The sequence below is a fragment of the Lepus europaeus genome, chromosome 4, assembly GCF_033115175.1.
Source record: "Lepus europaeus isolate LE1 chromosome 4, mLepTim1.pri, whole genome shotgun sequence".
NCBI classification, from domain to species: domain Eukaryota; kingdom Metazoa; phylum Chordata; class Mammalia; order Lagomorpha; family Leporidae; genus Lepus; species Lepus europaeus.
In genome coordinates this window covers 666,882-688,695 of record NC_084830.1, presented here as the reverse complement: position 1 = coordinate 688,695, position 21,814 = coordinate 666,882, and the positions used below count along the sequence as shown (strand labels likewise).

Sequence of the window (21,814 nt, the reverse complement as noted above, 5' to 3'; positions counted from 1 at the left end):
CTCAATTTACAATAGCTAAGACATAGAATCAACCTAAATGCCCATCAACCGAAGACTGGATAAAGAAATTATGGGACATGTACTCTATGGAATACTACATAGCAGTTTAAAAAAATGAAATCCAGTCATTCGAAACAAAATGAATCAATCTGGAAAACTTCATACTTAGTGAAATAAGCCAGCCCCAAAGGGACAAATACTATGTGTTCTCCCTGATCTGTGAGAGCTAATAGAGCACCTAAAAGTAAAGCTGCAGAAGTGAAATCGACGCTTTGAGAAGCAAAAACTTGAACAGCCCTTGTCTTGACTGTCAAGGACAGTTTTTTTATTTTATTTTTTCCTTCTCTTCTTCACACTATCTGTTGAACTCTTTACCTCACATAGAGTTAATCGGATGTATATAAAGTCAATTGAAAACAGAGCTCAGTAAAAATAAGAGGGAATAAGAGAGGGAGGAAGAAGTTTGTAACTGTAAAGCTGTATAGTTTTGCGTACAGTCCTACAGACTTACTTTTAAGGGTACAGTTTAAAATTTTGTTATGGGACTCCAAATCCCATTAAAATTGGTGGTAAAAATGCCATCTTAATTGTTAAAATGATCATATTAAATGTTAAAGTGAACATATAGATACAATAAAGTGTTAAAGAGATCATATAAATAACTTCTAGTACCTGGTAATAATAATAGAATTAAAAAGGAGGGAATGTCCAACATGGGAAGCGGTCCACACAACAGACTCATAGAATGACAATCACTTTAAATAACACTCTGCTCTCAGAATCAGCCCTTAAGGCATTTGGATGTGGCTAAAAAGCCCATGAGAACATTTCAGGCAAGGAAAGCCAAGACACTGTGGCAAAAAATATCCTAAATGACGGATCTCTGTGAGTGAAACCCCAGTGGAAAGAAGGAGCCATAAAAGAACGATGTACTTTTCTCTGAAGGGAGTAGAGAACTTCCACTTTGCTTATGGCCTTGTATAAATACTAATGGAGATTGTGGACTCAAAAGGCTTCCATAGCCTAGGCAACTCATGGCAAGAGCCTCCGGTGATCACTGATGTCATAAATAAGAGTGTTAATTGTTAAATTAACAACAGGATTCACTGTGCATTTATTCTCATGTAGGTCCTCTGTCCTTAACGAGTTGTAAATGAAAATTATTTCATTTACTGCCACAGTGCCCCCGCCTCTGCAGTTCTCTCTTCATGGAAGACACTCACCATGCCTCCCAGGAGGCATGGGAAATGGGGGAGCACTCCTCAACTCCTCCTATGAAAATTAACTGCAAAATTTCTCAAATAGTACTTTATACATTGTATGTGTGTGTGGGTGCAAACTATTAAAACTTTAAAAATCTTTACTTAGTATAGGGTTGGTCTTCTGAATATATAGTTAATTAAAAATGAATCTTAATGAAGAATGGGATGGGAAAGGGAGTAGGAGATGGGACAGGATTGGGGTGGGGGGTGGGTAAGGGGGGAAGAACCACTATATTCCTAAAATTGTACCTATGAAATTTGCATTCATTAAATAAAAGCTTTAAAATAAAAAAGAAACAATAGAGACCAGTATCCTTCGTGTGAAAATTCTGTAAAATATTGAGTAGCACTTTTTCAAAAAGGGATACTATATCATAGCCAAGTAGTGTTTACCTCATTAATACAAAGTGTGTTTACTGCTTTATTACTCTGCTAGGGTTGCCACAACAGATGCCACAGACCAGGCCACTCAACTGCAGAAGTTCATCTTCCCACAGTCTAAAGACTGGAAGTCTGAGGCCAAGCTGATGTCAGAGCTGGTTTCTGGTGGGGCCTCCCTTTCTAGTGTGTAGATCACTACAACTAGTCAGTGTAGTGTCACACGGCCTCTTCTCTGTGTGCACAGGAGGAGAGAAAATCTTTGGGCCTCTTCCTGTTCTCATGTGGACACTAGTCCCACGAGATTCAGGCCTGACTCCTACATCCTCATTTTACTTAATTGCCTCCCTAAATGCTCTGTCTCCAAATCCAGTCATGCTAGGGCTTGAATGTACGAATTTTGGGAGGAAAGGATTCAGCACTTAACATTATTTAACAACAAAGCAAGGTAATTTACCACATTAAAAGACTGAGAAAATCAATCTCAAAATATGTAGAAAAGCATATGAAAAATTCAATATTCCCTCATGATTAAAGCAAAAACAAACAAACAAACAAACAAACTCCCAAGAAACAGGAGCAGAAAAACTGCCAAAGGGCATCCATGAAAACGGTGCAGCTAACACAGTTCCTGGGGGACAGTGGTGTCCACCTCAGATTAACAACAAAGGTAGGGAACCTTTTCTTGTAACAAGTTGTGCCGAGTCAGGGGTTTCTGGCCCCAAAAGTTGAGATGTTCTTGGTGCCCAGCAGGCCACACCCAGCGCTGTAAGAAAGTCACCATGCCACAAAATGAATATATTGAATTACGTTGTAAACTTTGTGGGTATAGTGTGGGTTACCATGAGAAAAACAGGAAAAAGGAGAGTCGGGAGGCTCATGAACGTTCAAGGAAAGCAACAAAGATGACTGCTGTGAAGGCGGAGTTCTACCACAAGCAGCACTATGCTGAGAAAACACAGAAGAAAAAGACCATGCAGATCACGAACAGAGAAACACCAAAGAATGAGGAAAAGACTCCCAGGGAGTGGTATCTGCCAGTCTGCTGGACAGAGAGCCACAGCCCAAGCTAAGGTACTTTCCAGTCTGAGTAAACAAAAACGGAAAGAGAAAGCGGGAAAATGGGAAGTCCCTATGCCTACAGTTCATGCCCAGGGAGAAGCAGAAGTTATAAGTCATTAAGTTATTCAAGGGGCCGGGGTGAAGTCGCTGCCTGTAGTGCCAGCATCCTATATGGGCGCTGGTTCAAGTCCCAGCTGTTCCACTTCTGATCCCGCACTCTGCTATGGCCTGGGAAAGCAGTAGAAGATGGCCCAAGTCCTTGGGCCCCTGCACCCACGTGGGAGGCCCAGAAGAAGCTCCAGGCTCCTGGCTTCAGATTGGCCCAGCTCCAGCTATTGTGACCATTTGGAGAGTGAAACAGCAGGTGGGAGAGTCCTCACTCTGCCTCTGCCTCTCCATAACTCTGTCTTTCAAATAAATAAATTAATCTTTTTTAAAAAAAAAAAAGTTTATTTAAACAGAAAAGAGAAAAATAAAGCACGGAAAAGAGTGGTTATTAGAGTCTGCTTTGTTGGAGACGGCATTACGACAAAACCACTTAAATGTGAAACATTCATTAGGCCAAAGGGTTTATGTTCCAAAGAAACCAATGTAACAATCCAGAACTGAAAGCCACCTTCTGTCTGCCAATGTTTGGTGTAAAAAAGAATTCATCAGGGCGGGCAATGTGGTGTGGCAGGCACCAGTTTAAGTTCTGGTTGCTCAACTTCTGATCCAGCTCCCAGCTAATGCACCTGGGAAAGCAGCAGAAGATAGTCCTAGAGCCTGGACCCATGTGGGAGACACGAAAGAAGCTCCTGGCTCTTGGCATCAGATCTGCCCAGTTCCGGCCTTGTGGCCATTTGGGGAGTGAACCAGCGGATGCAATCTCTCTCTCTCTCTCCCTCTCTCTCTCTCTGTAACTCTGCCTTTCAAATAAAATAAAATAAATCTTAAAAAGAAAAAAGAATCCATCATCCTGATTATATACAACTTAGGGATTGTCAGTGGGGTGAACGTGTATGAGTTGGGCCTTGTGATACAAGGAGGCAAGATTACATGGGGGAAGGATGCCCAGGTCACCAACATCCTGAGAACGATGGATGCATTGATGCATCTTACGTGCTTGACAGCAGTTCCATGTAGGAAACTTCTAATCATCACTGAAGACTACAAACTAAGTAGGAAGACGACTCCTACTGTGATGTTTCTGAACACCACTAGCCAGCATTACACAGCTACAATCAGCAAAGAACTGTGTATTAAGCTGTAAAAGCATTAAAATGGCCAGCACCATGGTGCAGCCTGTGGTGCTGGCAGCCCATATCAGAGTGCCTGGTTTAATCCTGGCTACCCCACTTCCGGTCCAGCTTCCTACTGATGTGTACCCTAGGAGGTGGCAGGAGATGGCTCAAGTACCGGCCCCTGCGACCCACCTGTGAGGCACAGCTTGAGCTCCTGGTTCCTGGCTTCCACCTGGCCCACCCATCGTTTCAGATATTTGGAGAGGGAACCAGCAGATGGAAGATCTCTGTAGGTTTCTCTGTCTTTCTCTGTTCCTGTCTCTTTCAAATAAAGACAGTTTTTTAAAGTTTAAATAAATAAACAAAATTATAAACATAAAATGCTTAGAAATTGGGGGCCGATGCCATGGCTCAATGGGCTAATCCTCCACCTGCGGCGCCGGCACACCAGGTTCTGGTTCCAGTTGGGGCGCCGGATTCTGTCCCGGTTGCCCCTCTTCCAGGCCAGCTCTCTGCTGTGGCCCGGGAAGGCAGTGGAGGATGGCCCAAGTCTTTGGGCCCTGCACCCACATGGGAGACCAGGAGAGGATCCTGGCTCCTGGCTTCGGATCAGCGCGGTGCGCCGGCCACAGCGGCCATTGGAGGGTGAACCAACGGCAAAGGAAGACCTTTCTCCCTGTCTCTCTCTCTCACTGTCCACTCTGCTTGTCAAAAAAAAAAAAAATGCTTAGGAATTGTGGCAGAAGGCCCATCAGACCACCCCAGGCTAGACGATTCCCTGGACACAGCATGACTCATCCTGGTGGCCCTGACATAAAGCAAAGTTGGCAAAGGCAACGGAAGCAGGCCAGGCGCAGCATAGCCACTCAGGGTGCACTTCATTCCTTAAACAATGAGTTGTGATCATGTGTGTGAAATGTGTCCACCAAGGAAACTTATGAGAGACTCGGTGACACAGTTTTTCTTAGGGAGTTGGTCATTTAGGTTCCCTTTGCCTAGCAGGTACCAAAGTTCGGGATTTCCTGAAGGAAATCAGCATCTCAGCTCAACCCATGTTGTTTGCACAAACGATTTAGGCATAGGGAGCCACTGGCTCTGGTTCTGGGGCGGTAGAAACCCTCCGAAAAGCAAGCTCCCAGATGACAGCCCAGGGCAAGCCTCCCGGCATACCTTCCAGGTCTGCTATATAAAGGCTTTTATGTACCCCCAATACCTGTAACAAAATATGCAATGCCTGCAGACTGAAAGCTTCCGACCTTTTAAAGACCTAAACAAACTGAGACAGACCATGCTGCTCGGTCAGGTGACTCAACAGCGTTAGTACATCAACACCCTCCAGACGACCTGGAGTCTGCACAATCCCAGCAGGCTGTGCTGCAGAAATTGACAAGCACCTAACATTTAAATGGAAACGGCAAAACACTTACACTGGCCAAAACAACCGTGAAGATGAAGAGCAAAGTTGGAGGAGCTACACAAGCTGGTTTTCCTGACTTACTGCAAAAGGAGGTGCCATACTGCCATAAGGCGGGGCATACACATCAGTGGAACAACACGGAGAATCCAGAAATAGCCCCATAAGTATTTATTTAAACAAATGGTACTGGTACAACTGGCTATCATATTTTTTCAAACAATAACCTCAACCTTTATCACACATCCTACACAAAAATGAACTTGAAAAGGATCACTGCTGGGGCTGGCGTTGTGGCATAGTGGGTAAAGCTGTTGCTCATGAGGCCAGCATCCCATATGGGTGCTGGTTCCAGAGGGTGCTGCTCTACTTCTGATCCAGTTTCCTGCTAATGGCCTGGAAAAAGCAGTGGAAGATGGCCCAGTGCTGGTCACTATGACCATCTAGGGAGTGAACCAGCAGATAGAGGATTTCTCTCTCTGTCTCCCCCTCTTTCTCTGTAACTCTAGCTTTCAAAATAAATAAATCTTAAAAAAGGAAAAATATTTTTATGAAGAGCTAAAATTATAAAAACTTCTAGATAAAAACTTAGGTGAATATCTTCATAACTCTAGAGTAGGCATATTTTTCAGGTAAGACACAAAAAGCATGAACTATAAAATTAAAAAATGGATAAACTGAACCTTATCAAAATTAAAAGCTGTGCTCTTCAAAAGACATTGTTTCAGAAATAAAAAGACAAGACACAATGGGAGAAACTATTTGCAACACATAAAGATTTGCATTCAGACTATATAAATATTTTTTCAACTGCACAATTAGAAGATACTCAATCTAATTTTTTAATGGACAAAATATCTGAAAAGGAACTTCATAAAAAGAAGATATACTAATGGTACAGCACATCAAATATTCTCAATATTAAAAGTCATCTGGGAAATGCAATTTAAAACCACAATGAGACACCACTAGGTTCACTAGAGTAGCTAAAATTAAAAGACAATATTAAATTCTGGCAAAGATGGGCAGCAGCCGGAGCTCTATTGACTGCTGGTGGAGACGCAAATTGGTACAGCCACTTTGGAAAACAACTTGGCAGCTTCTTACAATGGTAGACACACACATATACCATATGACCAATTCCACTCCTAGGTTTTCAGACACCAGTATTCACAGAGGTTTTATTCATAATAGCCAACAAAGGAGATGACTGGGACATCCTTTGACAGGTGAGTGGATGAATAACTTGCAGTAGTCGTAACATGAAATACTACTTAGGCACACACATGAATCGTTCGGAAAAACACTACACTGAACCAAAGAAACAGGTGCAAAATAATGTACACAGTATGACTAAAACCCTAGAAAAAAGCAATGTGTTAGGGCCAGAGGTCGGGGAGGGAGCTGGCTAGGAAAAGTGCAAGGGAATTCTTTTGGATCACAGAAATACCTTGCCTTAGCAACAGTTTCACAGTGTACACATTTGTCAAAACTCATAACATGGTTCACTTAAAATAGGTGCATTTCATTGCATGAGAATTATAGCTCAGTAAAGTGGATTTTTAAAAATGGGTGTGGGTTGGGGCCGGCGCTGTGGCATATCAGTAAGGCAGCCACTTGCCATGCCGGCATCTCATGCAGGCGCTGGTTCAAGTCCCAGCTGCTCCTCTTCTGATCCAGCTCTCTGCTGTGGTCTGGGAAGGCAGCAGAGGATGGCCCAGGCTCTTGGGCCCCTGTACCCACATGGGAGGCCCAGAGGAGGCTCCTGGCTCCTGGCTTCAGATCAGCCCAGCTCTGGCCATTGCGGCCATTTGGGAAGTTAACCAGCAGATGGAAGACCTCTCTCTCTCTTTCTGCCTCTCTATGGATCTGCCTTTTAACTAAATAAATCTTTTAAAAATTTTAAAAGTGGGTATGGGCAAAGGGTCACCAAAACCCTTTCCCCTTCCCTCTCCTGACCTTAGGTTAGCTCTAGACCATGTTCCCCTAGTAGCCAAATCAAGGTAAAATGTCACGTATGTGACAGCACATGTGGTAAGCTGTGTGGGCCTGGAGGAACAACAAAGGCACAGCAAGCGTCTGAGGGGAAGCCACAGCTCTGGGCTTCCCGAGGACAGACTTGCAGTGGAGCGTGCCCCTTGTGGGGACCCTGGAAGCAGCACCTGTGGAATTACAGCAAGACACAGGGCTCCTGGGAACCCTAAGTGTGGAAGCCAGAGTAACTGGTGCCTGCCTGACGTAGATCTCATCTCCCTGCCGGTGAGCTGTCATGCAGTGACGTAGTCGTGGGGCTGCATAAACCACTCGTGGACTCCTGCAATAGAGGGCCTACCCCTGCTGCTGGCCAGCTCTATTCTGGGCCTCTGCCTCTCTGGGCAGACGGGTGCCCAGGGCAGTCTACGGTGGTCCCGTGGGTAGAGCTAGATGTTTAGTAAACAAATAAGAACCCATGGTGGACACTGCGATAAGTATTTCACTGCAGAGAAAGAGCAAAAGCCGTGAAACACAAGGTGAAACTTTCAGCGTCGTAATCACCAAGGGAAAACAACTCCAGCCCTAACGGAGTGCCTGGCACAAAGTAAGCACTCAACGAATATTTGCTGAGTGACTGAATGAAATCGGACCACAATTAAATACCAGTTAACATCCACCTTTTTTTTAAGGATTCTTTTTAAATATTTTTTTTTATTTGACATAATTAGACAGTAAAAGAGATAGACAGAGAGAAAGGTCTTTCTTCTGCTGGTTCACTCCCCAAATGGCCGCCATGGCCGGTGCTGCGCCAGTCCAAAGCCTGGAGCCAGGAGCTTCCTCCAGGTCTCCCACATGGGTGCAGGGGCCCAAGAATTTGGGCCATCTTCCACTGCTTTCCCAGGCCATAGCAGAGAGCGGATCAGAAGAGGAGCAGCCAAGACTCGAACCAACACCCGTATGGGATGCCAGCACTGCAGCAGAGGTTTAACCTATAATGCCACAGCACTGGCATAGTATTTTATTATTTTATTTAAGGCAGAGTTACAAAGAGAGAGAAGGAGAGACAGAGAGATTTTCCATCCACTGGTTCACTGCCCAAATGGCCACAACAGCGGGGGCTGCTCCTGGCCAAAGCCAGAAGCCCAGCTCTCCATTCAATTCTCCCACGTAGGTGGCAGGAGACCAAGCACTTGGGCCATCTTCTGCTGCTTTCTCAGGCACAATAGCAGGGAACTGCTTTGGAAGTGGGACAGCTGGGACTCAAACCAATGCTTTGATATGGGACACTGTCATCACAGGTGGCGGTTCACCCTGCTGCACCACAGCCCTGGCCCCTGACAGGCACAAATTAAGAAGTCTGACAATATCAACTGTTGGAGAAGACAACATCACTTTGCACATTGCAGGTAAATTAGTAAACTAATTTGGCATTATCTCATGAAGTTGAAAATTCACATTCCTACGACTCGGAATTCTACTCCTAGCTATGCCCAAGATAAATGTTCACACATGTCCACCTGAACATGTTTAAGAATGCCTGGGGGCAGCTTCTGGAGCAGCAAGTTAAGCTGCTGCCTGTAATGCCAGCATCCCATATAGGCACTGGTACAAGTCCTGGCTGCTCCACTTCCAATCCAGCTCACTGCTAATGGCCTAGGAAGGCAGCAGAAGATGGCCCAAGTGCTTGGGCCCCCTGCCACCCATGTGGGAGACCTGGATGGAGTGCCAGGCTCCTGGCTTCCATCCGACCCAGCCCCAGGTGTTAAGGCCATGTGGGGAGTAAATCAGTGTATGGAAGCTCTCTCTCTATCTCTCTGTCTCTGTAACTCTGTCTCTCACATAACATAGATAAATTAAAAAAAAAAAAAAAAACAATGTTCACAGTGTCACTGCCCATGTTAGCAAAATCCTATTGAACAAACAAACAAACAAAAAACCCAAAGGGTCACAGGTAGAACCGGGGGTTTGTGTGTGTGGTGGAATGAGAAGGCTATGCCAAGATGGCCGCTGGCAAGGGAGTGTCAGTTACTCAGGAATGGCTTTGAAACCCACCTGGCAAAGGAGCCTGCCTGGCAACAGGCAATGATTGGTTATGGCATAAACCACCCCTTGACTGGATTGGCTGCCTCAGCTACATAAGCTGCTGCACCAACTGAAATAAACGAGTCTGCAGGCTGCTCGCCTCTGGCCTGCTTTAACCCGACTCCCAGGGTCTGTGTAGTGACTCTACACTTCTTGCCCCCACCACGCTTCTCCTCTCAGAACGAATCCACAGCAACATGTGTGCATTGTTGCAGACACCCAGGGTGACATGCCCAGCAAGCCCAGCTAGAGGACAGCTATGTGGGGCAGTGGTGCAGGGCTCTGCGCTCTGAACACCAGGGCACAGAGCCAAAAGTTAAATTAACAAGGTAACAAGATGTCTGTAGCACCTTCATTAGGGCGCTCTCCCATTGGAGTGGAGCAAAGTGCTGGACCGCCCACACTGCGGAGGGCCATGCACCCCATCCTGTAATGGCCAGAAGAGCCCACACATATTTCCAGATGTGCAGCCCCTAGGTGAGAACTACTGCCCTCCTTCCGTCCACCACGTTCCAGGATAAAACCATGACACAGCCTCAAGGCCCTGTGTGACAGGGCACAGCTCCAGTCTGGCCTCTCGCTTGTCTCCACACTGCAGACTCCCGCCACATAAGACGCCTCCAGTCCCTGTCTTTGCGTAACCCTCTTCCTGTCCTTTGACCTGGCCAGCTCCCTTTTAGGATTAGAAGACAAACCCCTTGACCTACCAGCAGGGGACCTTTGCCTCAGCTTCCCCAGTGGAGCCCTCACTCCATCTGGTCCCTGCCTGATTATCTGTGTTCCACTTCATTGTAACTCTCTGTGACAATGTGGTGCCCACAATCACCAGCTCAATGGTCTTTGCTGAATCATGTTAAAGGCAAGCAGCACTCCCTGAGCCAGCACCAGGAGGAGCGGCAAAGATCCCCCAAGGCATCCATGGAAACCCGAATGAAAAGAATTACCCTACCCCACCCACAGCTGGCTCGTGTCCTGACGTCAATCTTTCAGGATAAAAGAAGATGGGGGTTTTCCTTCCGCACCCCCTTCTGTCCAACGCCACCGTCCTGGTTGAAAGCCACGCCTCTTCTCATCCTTCTGAGCCTTCCACAGGGCCTCCCCACCCCTCATCACACACAAAACCTTCCTGTGGCAGCGGCACGCCCAGCTGAGAGCTCTCCAGAGCTGCCTTGCCTACGGCTCCTCCACAAGATCGAGTCCTACTGGGGTCCACCTTCACCCGGCCCCCTCACCACCCCAAGCCTCTAACTTAGAATCCCGCCACGGCCACTAGCCCCACCATGAGCCCACCTCCTCCCCCAGTAGCTTCAGGTTCACAGCTCCCTGCCTGTGACTCTGTCACTGTTCTGGCTGCTCTGTCCCTAAAGACATCGAGCTGAGGCAGTGCTAACTTATTTTGTACCTCCAGCTCTTGACACCCAGAGCCGCCCGATGAACAGTCAGAGAACCAAGTCCGAGAGGAGAGTTGGGAGCTCAAGGGCACCCGGCAGCCCTTGGGTGCACTCCCCCGACCCTACCACACTGCCCTGTCCCTGTCAGTGGGTGAGACGCCTCCCTGCCTGTCAAAGCCCCAGCCTGACTTGCCCTGAAGTTGCCATTTCTTGTGCCTGCCACCCGACTGCACTCCTCCCTTCCCCAGGGGGTGTCACTCACCACGGGCCCTTCCTTTTCCTTTGCTTCCCGGGACTTCAGCCGCCACCCCTCTCCATGGCTGTGTTAAGAGTCCTGCCTGGCTCCTCCTACTCCAGGGCCCAGTGCAGGCCCTGTCCCAGACTTGGTCCTGGCTCCACCTGCTGAGCTCACCGTCTCACCTGGGGCTGCACAGCAAGGCTGGGGGATGCAGCCCTCAGCCCATCACCCCTGGGAACGGACCAGACCAGCTTCTGAAAGACATCTCAGCATCGGGGCACCCCTTCCCCCGCCCTCCTCAGCCCTGCTCCTCCAGTCCCACCAGGGCAAATCCCCAGTGCCCCCGCCAATCTCCTCAGAACTCTGACACATCCGCCGCCCCAGCCTCCCCAGGGCTCTGCCTTCCCCCGAAACCCCGCCGTGTCACACGGCCGGGGGACTTCCTAGCCCTCCTCCGACTGGGCTGTTGTGCCCTTTCCTGAGGTGTGAGGCTGGCAGAACGGTCACAGGGCAGGGTGGCCTGGTGTCCTTAGCATGACCAGGCAGCCCCGCTACCAATTCCGCTTCACCCCCTCTGCACTGTCCTCAACTCACAGCACTTGCTCTTCCCACCCTCACGCGCACAAAGTCAGACAGCAGCTGGGTCCTACAGAGCACTTCCTGCCCACACGCCCACCTCCCAGAGACCCCTGGCCCAGCCTGCTGTGCACACAGCCTGTGCAGGGTCCATGTGCAGGCCTCACTGCTGTACTCTGTGGTTCCTCCTCGCAGCACCCAGGGGCCTGCCTCAGGGCCGCTGCTCTGCCTCCCATCCCCAGCTCTCAGTCAGAGGCCCTGGCCCTTGCCTTGCCAGCTGTCCCCTCTCCCCCACCACCCTGCTCAGCTGCCTCCACAGCCCTCGCACTCAGGGCAGCTGGGCAGGAGCAGCACTATACCACTGCGCAGCCTTGGACACGTGCTGTCGAGCGGACAGAGAAATGGGCAGTGGGACGGCAGGGTTATGAGCCATTTCACAGCTGGGGAAGTCAAAGCAGCACAGAGGGCCAGGAAGCAGGTGCAGCGGCATCAACCAGCACCAGAAAAACCACAAGGCGGGGGCAGACGTCTGGCGCAGACGCCGAGTCACCGCTAGGCACACCTGTGCACCAGAGTGCTTGGTTCAAGTCCTAGAAACACCACTTCCAATGCAACTTCTTCCTGATGTGCAGCAGGTAATGGCTGAAGTCCCTGGGCCCCTGCCACCCACGTGGGAGACGCAGACGGAGCTCCTGGCTCTCGGCTCAGCCTGCCTCAGCCCTAGCAGTTGCAGGCATCTGGAAGTGGACCAATGCATGGGGGATCCCTGCCTGTTTCTGTCTCTTTGCCTCAAACAAACCCAGAAGGCAGGGGAGGGGGCAGCTAAAATGTGAACAACTGACGTGCCCAGCAAGAGACCAACAGAAAAGCAAAAGGCAGTATTACGTACAACAGAACAGTCAACCTTAAAAAGGAAGGACTCCGAGTGAAATCAGCCAAACACAAGAGGGTGCGCACTGTGGGATTCCGCTTCCGTGCGGCCCTTAGCACAGGAAGCGCAGTGGTTGTTGCCAGACGATGGGGAAATGAGGAACTGATGTTTAACGGGGACAGTTTCAGTTTCACAGAACGAAAAGAGTCCTGGAGACGGACAGTGGTGATGTCTGCACAACACCGTGAACCTATTTACTACTGCTGCACTATACACTTAAACATGGCTGAGAGGTAAATTTTATGTTCTGTGTCTCTTACCACAGTTTGAAGAATAACGAGTTTTCATGGCCTGAGACACTGGCATCCCATATGAGTGCCAGTTTGAATCCCAGTTGCTCAACTTCCAATTCAGCTACCTGCGAATATGCCTGGGAAAGCAGCGGGAGATGGCCAGAGTATTTGGACCTCTGCCACCCATGTGGGAGACGCAGGTGGAATTCTAGGCCCCTGGCTTCAACCTGACCCAGCCTTGGCCATTGCAGCCACTTGGGGAGTGGACAGAAGACATCTCTCTCTCTCTCTCTCTCTCTCTCTCTCTCTCTCTCTTTCTCTCTCTCTCCCTTCCTCCCTCCTCTTTACCATCCTGCCTTTCAAACAAATAGATAAATTTTAAAAAAAATTTTAAGGTGACAGAAACTTATCAAAAATGATTGCAGTTTTACAAACGCTTAATGGTTAAGAAACAAATACGAGGCCGGTGCCCAGCTCACTTGGCTAATCCTCCGCCTGTGGCGCCGGCACCTCGAGTTCTAGTCCTGATTGGGGCGCCGGATTCTGTCCTGGTTGCTCCTCTTCCAGTCCGGCTCTCTGCTGTGGCCCGGGAAGGCAGTGGAGGATGGCCCAAGTGCTTGGGCCCTGCACCCGCATGGGAGACTGGGAGGAAGCACCTGGTTCCTGGCTTCCGCGCAGTACACTGGCCGTGGTGGCCATTAGGGGAGTGAACCAACGGAAAGGAAGAGCTTTCTCTCTGTCTCTCTCTCTCACTGTGAAAGAAAAGAAAGGAAAAGAAAAAAAAAAGAAAGAACCGAATACGTAAATACTGCGATACGTTTGGTGTTTACTGACTCTGGAGAAGTCCGAGTTTGCATTGGGAGCGTGCGTGGAAGCTGTGACCTGTGTGCTGCCTGCAGCGGGTGGGAGGTGCACATCAGGCGTGGGTGGGAGAGGCGCCCTGGACATACGCTGACCACGCCGAGCTGGGGCTCTGGCAGACCGCTGACCACGCCGAGCTGGGGCTGGCAGACCTGAGCTGTGTCCCGAGCGTCCCAGCCAGTCTGCAGTTCTCCAGCCGGGTGGAGCTCTTGTTGTCTGCTTTCATGTAATACTTCTCAGAGAAAAAAAAAATTTTTTGACAGGCAGAGTGGACAGTGAGAGAGAGAGACAGAGAGAAAGGTCTTCCTTTTTGCCGTTGGTTCACCCTCCAATGGCCGCCGCGGCTGGCGCATCTTGCTGATCCGAAGCCAGGAGCCAGGCGCTTCTCCCAGTCTCCTATGGGGTGCAGGACCCAAGGACCTGGGCCATCCTCCACTGCACTCCCGGGCCAGAGCAGAGAGCTGGCCTGGAAGAGGGGCAACCGGGACAGAATCTGGCGCCCCAACCGGGACTAGAACCTGGTGTGAGGGCACTGCTAGGCGGAGGATTAGCCTGTTGAGCCGCGGTGCCAGCCTCAGAGAAAAAATTATATACAGACATGAAGTTTGCATAACTTTCCCCATTTATATCAATCATGTTAAAAGAAATTCAGGGGCCAGCATTGTGGTGTAGTGGGCTAAGTCTCCACTTGCAGTGTCAGCATCCCACATGGGAGCTGGTTCGAGTTCCTGATGCCTCATTTCCAACCCAGCTCTCTGTTAAAGCAACTTGGAAAGCAGGGGAAGATGGCCCAAGTCCTTGGGCCCCTGCACCCACGTGGGAGACCTGGAAGAAGCTCCTGGCTCCTGGCTTCAGATTGGCTCAGCTCTGCCAGTTGTAGCCATTTGAGGAGTGAACCAACGGATGGAAGACTTTTTCTCTCTCTCTCCCTCTTTCTCTCTTTCTGCCTCTACAACTTTGCCTTTCAAATAAATAAATAAATCTTAAAAAAAAAAATAAGAACCTTAACAAAAAACAAAATCACATTTCAAAACATGTATTGCCCTAAACTGACTGCTTCAATTCCTTCCTTTAACCAGCCTTTTATTTTTTTAATACTTATTTATTTATTATTTATTTGAAAGAGTTTCAGAGACAGGAAGAGATGGGGTGGGGGGGGTGGGGGGAGAGAGAGAGAGATCTTCCATCCACTGGTTCACTCCCCAAATGGCTGCAGAGGCTGGGGCTGGTCCAGGCCAGAGCCGAGAGTGAGGAGCTTCTTCCTGGTCTCCCATGTGGATACAGAGGCCCAAGCTCTTAGGCCATCTTCCCCTGGCCTCCCAGCCCCACACAGCCAGTGGAAGGCCAGGCTCTCCAGACTTGGGGCTCTGTCACCAGCCTCTTCCCTCTGTGCTCCCACAGACCCCTGGCGAAAACACCTTAGAAAGGCCTGTTTGGCTGAGCTGAGGTGGGAACAGGGCTGACTCGTCCACTCAGGACAGGCTACCTCTGAGAAACGGTCCTGCCAGGTCTGCCCTTCGCTGTGGGGCCGGCAATGGTGAGGCGGAGGCCCCAGGTCAAGCCTGGCTTCCCAGAGCAGGGTGAGGCAGGCTCACATGATGCGCAGCTCCAAGGAGACAGGGTGAGGAACAGGCAGGGTGGCATCTGGAAAGGCATAAATTCCAAGGCAGCTGTGGGGGGCGGGGTGGAGAAACAAGGGAGGAGAGGAGACAGGAGGCCTGGACTTCACCCTGGGAAGTGGGCACAGCCAGGCAGAGAACACACCGAGAGCCTCAGAAGTGCGGGCAGTGGGCATCAGGGACGAACGGAGGCTACCGCTGTGCAGTCCTGGGGCTCAATGATCGTATAGTCTTATGAACTGACTTAAAAAACAGAACAGTAGGGGTGAGCACTCGGCACCGCTGAGACGCCACTGGGAGGCCCACATTATGTATCAGAGGGCCTAGGTTTGGGTCCCGGCTCCACTCTATCCCTGCCCCCTGGGAGGCCCACATTATGTGCCAGAGGGCCTAGGTTTGGGTCCCAGCTCCACTCTCTATCCCTGCCCCCTGGGAGGCCCACATTATGTACCAGAGGGCCTAGGTTTGGGTCCCAGCTCCACTCTCTATCCCTGCCCCCTGGGAGGCCCACATTATGTACCAGAGAGCCTAGGTTTGGGTCCCGGCTCCACTCTATCCCTGCCCCCTGGGAGGCCCACATTATGTACCAGAGGGCCTAGGTTTGGGTCCCGGCTCCACTCTATCCCTGCCCCCTGGGAGGCCCACATTATGTACCAGAGGGCCTAGGTTTGGGTCCCAGCTCCACTCTCTATCCCTGCCCCCTGGGAGGCCCACATTATGTACCAGAGGGCCTAGGTTTGGGTCCCAGCTCCACTCTCTATCCCTGCCCCCTGGGAGGCCCACATTATGTACCAGAGAGCCTAGGTTTGGGTCCCGGCTCCACTCTATCCCTGCCCCCTGGGAGGCCCACATTATGTACCAGAGGGCCTAGGTTTGGGTCCCGGCTCCACTCTATCCCTGCCCCCTGGGAGGCCCACATTATGTACCAGAGGGCCTAGGTTTGGGTCCCTGCTCCACTCTCTATCCCTGCCCCCTGGGAGGCCCACATTTTGTACCAGAGGGCCTAGGTTTGGGTCCCAGCTCCACTCTCTATCCCTGCCCCCTGGGAGGCCCACATTATGTACCAGAGAGCCTAGGTTTGTGTCCCAGCTCCACTCTATCCCTGCCCCCTGGGAGGCCCACATTATGTACCAGAGGGCCTAGGTTTGTGTCCCAGCTCCACTCTATCCCTGCCCCCTGGGAGGCCCACATTATGTACCAGAGGGCCTAGGTTTGGGTCCCGGCTCCACTCTATCCCTGCCCCCTGGGAGGCCCACATTATGTACCAGAGGGCCTAGGTTTGTGTCCCGGCTCCACTCTATCCCTGCCCCCTGGGAGGCCCACATTATGTACCAGAGGGCCTAGGTTTGGGTCCCGGCTCCACTCTATCCCTGCCCCCTGGGAGGCCCACATTATGTACCAGAGGGCCTAGGTTTGGGTCCCGGCTCCACTCTATCCCTGCCCCCTGGGAGGCCCACATTATGTACCAGAGGGCCTAGGTTTGGGTCCCGGCTCCACTCTATCCCTGCCCCCTGGGAGGCCCACATTATGTACCAGAGGGCCTAGGTTTGGGTCCCTGCTCCACTCTCTATCCCTGCCCCCTGGGAGGCCCACATTATGTGCCAGAGGGCCTAGGTTTGTGTCCCGGCTCCACTCTATCCCTGCCCCCTGGGAGGCCCACATTATGTACCAGAGGGCCTAGGTTTGGGTCCCGGCTCCACTCTATCCCTGCCCCCTGGGAGGCCCACATTATGTACCAGAGGGCCTAGGTTTGGGTCCCGGCTCCACTCTATCCCTGCCCCCTGGGAGGCCCACATTATGTACCAGAGGGCCTAGGTTTGGGTCCCGGCTCCACTCTATCCCTGCCCCCTGCGGATGAAGACTCTGGGAGGCATCAGGTAACAGCTCAAGGAGTCGAGTCCTTGTCACCCATGTGGGAGACGTGGATTGAGGTCCGGGCTCCTGCTTTTAACCTGGCCCCTCCTGGTTGTTATGGGCACTTGGGGAGTGAGTCAGTAGATGAAAGACCTCTCTTAGTCTGTCTACCTCTCAAATAAAATGAAAATAAATTTAAAAGTTTTGAAACCACGACAGTGGAGGGGTGCTTAGCCAGCTTGTTTAGGTGCCCGTGTCCTACATCACAGGGCCTGGGTTCAATCCCCAGCTCCAGCCTCTGACTCCAGCCTGGGACGCAGAGGTGATGGCTCAAGTGACTGGGTTCCTGCCACCTACACAGGAGACCTGGACTGAGCTCCTGGCTCCCGGCTTTGGCCCTGGCACAGCCCCAGCTATGTGGGCATTTGGGGAGTGACCCAGGGGTGGAAGCTCTGTCTGTCTGTCTCTGTCCTCTCTTTCTCTCAAATAAATAACTAAACTTTTAACCCACCAAGCCCCCAGGGCCTTTGCAGGGCTGTCTCCCGTGTCTGGAAGGTTGTGCCCATCCTCATTATTCCCCACCTTCTTCTACTCTGCATCACACAGTGCCCTCCCCCTGCTCTCCTGGTCTTGTTCCCCTCGAAGCATGTACCCCACCACATCTGTCATCCCGCCAGAGTGGCAGGCCCACAGCAGTCCCTTGACCCAGTGAGAGGACCCAACACACACCTCACAATGCCCACCAGACAGCCCTGTGCTCCAGAGGAGTGGAGCAGGGATTCTTACTGGACTCAGGTCCTCCACCTGCCACGCCGCAGGGTCACCGGAAGGATTGCAGGCACAGTGTGGGGGCCACGTGCTCTGGACGGACAGACCTCACGAGGTTGTTCTGATACGGTCACCACACTGAATCCCACTATCAGGACCGGTGCAGGATTAGAGCCCACTCTGTACGGCATCCGCTGTGGACAGGGTCCAGTCCCTGGTTACCCAACCATAACTGGCAGAGCAAGGACCTGTCACATCCCAGATCCCTCTCACCTCTGCGCCCTTCTCTCCTCTGTTAAAACTCTGAGTGTCCCCAGGGCAGGGAATGGGGCCGGGGAGGCCTGTGTTCCCATGTGCCCTGTCACCCTCCAGCCTGGCTGCACTGGGCAGCTCCCAGCCTCCCAAACAGAGCCAGAGAGCGTGAGCGGGGCTCTCCCAGCTCTTCCGCTGAGTGCTGCAGGGGCCACAGCATGCCTGTCCCGTGGCAGGCTTTCACACCTATGGCTGCAGAGAGAGTGCTCTCAGCGTCACTGTCAACAGGCCTTGCTGGGTGCCGGCACCACCTCACCTACTCCACGACGACAGGAGGAAGAAGGAGCATCTCTTACTACACGCAGCAGAGACGCCGTGGGCCTGCCCCAGGTCCACGCGAGAGGCCAGCAAGCAGGGCTCCGAACTGCCTGTGCTGCCTGCTGGGGACTGACACTCTGTGAGCCTGAGAGGCGGCGTGCACACTGAGGTCTAAGGCACAGGATTAACTGACAGTCAGGGCTGGGTACCACATGGGTCTAAGGTTGGGCTATGGAATCTCTGCGGACTAAATGCCCGCCCCACCCAGAGTCACTACTGCAATCCTACCCACAGGTGACGGAGGAGAGGCAACTTGGTTGAGCAGGTCATGAGGTAGTGCCCTGACAGGAAGACGCCAGGGCACGAGCTTCCTCTCTCTCTGCACTCAACCTTGCCAACACACAAGAACGTGGCCGTCTGTGAGCCAGGAAGCAGAGCCCCCAGGCCCTGGATCTGCCAGAGCCTTGATCTGGAGCTTCCTAGCCTCTAGAACTGCCAGGGGTGAGTGTCTGCTGCTGTGCTCATCTGTTCCAGCAGCCCAGACCGACGAACCCCCCCACAGGCCTCCAGGGACCCCAGCCTCAGCCTGCTCTCCTCACACAGAGCTGGCCACTCTGCCTTTCATGACTTTCAACTCCCGCCTGGCCACGGGTCTCCCCAGCCCTCCACATCCTTGGCACCGGCCAGCAGTGCCCAACAAAAGCACAGAGGAGGGGCCGGTGCTGTGGTGAATGGGTAAAGCCATGGCCTGTGATGCTGACATCCAGTATGGGCGCCGGCTCAAGTCCTTGCTGATCCACATTAGATCCTGCTCCCTGCTAATGCACCTGGGAAGGCAGCGGGAGATCACTCGAGATACTGGACCGTTGCTTCCCGGGTGGCACACCTAGGTGGAGTTCCTGGCTCCTGGCTTCAGCTTTGTCCAACCTCAGCCTTTGCAGACATTTAGAAAATGAACCAGCAGATGGATGACCTCTCTCTCTCTCTCTCTCTCTCTCTCTCTGTGTCAAACAAATAGGGTACATCTTTATAAGAAAAGAAAAAGACTGAATACAGCACACTCTTACCTTCATTGAGCACCTGCTGTGTGCCAGGGTCTGTGCTGGGCTGTGAGGAAGAGCAGACTACGCCATCGCCTTTGTCTTCCTGGGACGTCACTCTGGGTCTTCCCTCTGGTGGGGTGTCAGAAAGATGCCCCCATTCACAGGTGCACAGAGTGAGGCTGCAGCGAGAGGGGAGGGCAGGCCAGGTACCAGGCTCCCTGCAAGCCCTGACCCTGGCAGCTGGGAGCACTGAGAGAACAGCAACCTGAGGCTGGGGGAGCCCAGGCACTTGGCATGGCTGTGCCTTGCTACATTGAGAGAACAGCAACCTGAGGCTGGGGGAGCCCAGGCACTTGGCATGGCTGTGCCTTGCTACATTGAGAGAACAGCGACCTGACGCCCAGGGGAGCCCAGGCACTTGGCATGGCTGTGCCTTGCTACATTGAGAGAACAGCGACCTGACGCCCGGGGGAGCCCGGGCACTTGGCATGGCTGTGCCTTGCTACATTGAGAGAACAGCGACCTGACGCCTGGGGGAGCCCAGGCACTTGGCATGGCTGTGCTTGCTGCCTTCACCTGTGGAATGAAGTGCTACAGCTTTGGGGGCGTTAGGACAGTCACAACAGTGCCTGCATACAATAAGCACTCAATATATGTCATCCTTCTCATTTTCTGAAGAGTAGGAGAGAGGGAGAGGGAGAGGCATCGCCACTATTGCCCAGGAGGGCACTGGGGTCTGGTGCCAGCTGAACCAGTGGGACCCACACTGGACAAAGCCCTCCCAGGACTCTTCGTCAGCAACAGGAGGCGACCACTCGCTGGCCGAATCCCGGTTATGGCCACAGGGCACACGGCTGGTACTGTGCGGCTCCTTCCCAGGAGGGGACGCTCACTGGGTCTGGCACAGGGGAGCCCGTCCCAGACTATCCATGTAGGATGCAGGGGTGCAGACTGAGGACTCCAGATTAGTTAGGGCCCCCATTCTTCACCAACCTGAAGCCTTGGAGAGAACACATTAGATGGAAACTCGCTAAACCTGCAAAGAATCCCAAGCCAAAAGGGAAGCCGAGACTCCCGGAGCCCTCGCCGAGCCAGAACGCTGAGACGCATGGGGACAAAGTGTGCAGAAGCCGGTGACCCACGACCAGGGGATCTGAGTCCAAGACACAAGTCCCCGATGCGCCAGGGAGGAACGGAAGCCCTGGTTCACACCGGAAGGTCCCTGTCACTTCGCAGCTCTGTCTCTGCAGTGTGAGACCCTGGCCCATTCCCAAGGCTCAGGTGAGCTGGACAAAGACAATGCAGGCAGGCCCAACACTTCTCTCTTACTCTCCACATGATCCTAAGTGATGTGGATAAATCTGGACGAATCGCTCACTCTCTGTACTTTGTCTACCCTCTATCCAATTTAAACTCAATAGATTTGGATACCAAAGGACATTTTGTATGTACGATGTGACAAAAATGATAAGAAAATTGGGGCGAAGAGGAAGTAGGAAGAGACAGAAAGCAGATTAAGCCCGGCTGAGGTGAGCATAAAGGAAAGGGAAGGCTGCAGCCCAACGCCCCGGGGCAGCCTGGGAGTCCTTTGAAGGCCCTCCTGCACACACAGGACCTGAGGGAGAGACTGGGGGTGGCAGAGGCACAGGGTCAGGTGGCGGGGGGCCACAGCATTCACTGGCACCAGCTGCAAGGCGGGGAAGAGGACAATAGAGGAAGAACCTGCCCGTGGCTCTGTCCACACTCCCCCTCTGCGGAGGGCTGCATGTGCCCCAGCTCCACTTCATCTTCCCACTCACTTCTCAGACTCCAGCCTCCGGAGGTGGCCAAGCCACACCGTCCATGCACTCCTCAGTGTGTCACCTAAGACGTCCAAGTCCCCAGAGTCACCCCAAGGGTGACGAGGCGGGGACACGCCTGCCTGTGACCAGCATGGAACCCTCCGGTCCCAACATGACACCTGCCACATAGTCGCTCAACATGCGTACTTCTGGAGGGAAGAAGCACTGGTACCCAGGGAGATGAGATGACCACCACCCCGACTGGTGGGGCTTTTTAATCATAAAGGCTTATTTTAAGGAATTGGTCCACACAATTACAGAAGCTGGCAAGTCTGAAGCCTAGGCCCCGCTGGAAACTCAGGCAGGATTTCCGTGTTATAAGCATTTTTTAAACGTCTGTTTCACTTTATTTGGAAGGCAGGGACACATACATCTGTCTTGTTCACTCCATCCACTGGTTCCTCCCAAATGCCTGCAACGGCTGGGCGGCTCTGCCCCGAACTCAAGCTGGCCCCGCCCTTGATGGCAGGGGCCTGCTGCCTCCTGCGGTGTGC

The 21,814-nt window shown here is 52.0% G+C and overlaps 1 pseudogene; it reads left to right on the top strand.

The window, feature by feature from the left end:
- The first annotated feature begins 2,422 nt into the window (after window positions 1-2,422).
- LOC133758215 (ribosome biogenesis protein NSA2 homolog) lies at window positions 2,423-3,415 on the top strand (annotated as a pseudogene).
- The last annotated feature ends 18,399 nt before the right edge of the window (window positions 3,416-21,814 follow it).